We start from the raw sequence: 933 nt of genomic DNA, 5'->3' as shown, positions 1-933 counted from the left end.
CCTTGACCAATTCTTTCACAGTCTTATCCATTCCTTTCTTCAAAGAAACCGGGATAGACCCAAAAGCAACTGCCAGCATCCCAGATTTGATCATTGCTTGAGCCAAAACAATTGCAGTAGTTGTACCATCACCAGCCAAATCATTCATTTTGGTTGCAACCTGCAAGCAAGATATGAAGATTTACATATCTATGATTGCTTTTGTCTCAAAAAACATCAATACAACAATAGGGGAGAGAATTATCTAGCAACCATGAATGACCTCTTGGGTTAGCATTGCTCCTGCATTCTCAATTGTATTTGAAAGCTCCATGGATCGAGCAATTGTAACGCCATCATTAATTACTTTAAGCGATCCAGACTAAGAAAGAATAACATTACGGCCTGCATATTTTCACTTAAAATCAATACCTCTATCAAATTAGCAGCATAAAATTTAATAATTTGATTTAAAAATACTTATATTCTCTTGTGAGTATTTCAGTATGTGTTACATCTAGCATATTATAGCTTTTCTAAAATGTCAGAAAAGTCATAAATGACCTCTTGGATTAGCATTGCTCCTGCATTCTCAATTGCATCTGAAAGCTCCATGGATCGAGCAATTGTAACGCCATCATTAATTACTTTAAGCGATCCAGACTCAGAAAGAATAACATTACGGCCTGCATATTTTCACTTAAAATCAATACCTCTATCAAATTAGCAGCATAAAATTTAATAATCTGATTTAAAAATACTTATATTCTCTTCTGAGTATTTCAGTATGTGTTACATCTAGCATATTATAGCTTTTTTAAAATGTCAAAAAAGTCATAAAGGCTTATGCCGTAACAGAGCCAACCCATAAATTGAAAAATAGAAGTTCTCAAGCATAACTATTTTACATAGCCAAAGTGAGGCCACCCTACCTGACTGAAGCTTATTAAGAAA

The 933-nt window shown here is 34.1% G+C and overlaps 1 long non-coding RNA gene across 1 annotated transcript; it reads right to left on the bottom strand.

The window, feature by feature from the left end:
• Positions 1-719, bottom strand: LOC115968555. The gene is made up of 2 exons (XR_004086770.1): positions 544-719; positions 1-160 (listed from the first exon to the last, which is right to left on the bottom strand). It is a non-coding gene; the product is annotated as an uncharacterized LOC115968555 (long non-coding RNA).
• Between the last annotated feature and the right edge of the window lie 214 nt (positions 720-933).

Source organism: Quercus lobata, chromosome 11, assembly GCF_001633185.2.
Source record: "Quercus lobata isolate SW786 chromosome 11, ValleyOak3.0 Primary Assembly, whole genome shotgun sequence".
Lineage (NCBI taxonomy): Eukaryota > Viridiplantae > Streptophyta > Magnoliopsida > Fagales > Fagaceae > Quercus > Quercus lobata.
Note: the sequence above shows the minus strand (reverse complement) of the source record. Positions and strands in the feature narration are given on the sequence as shown.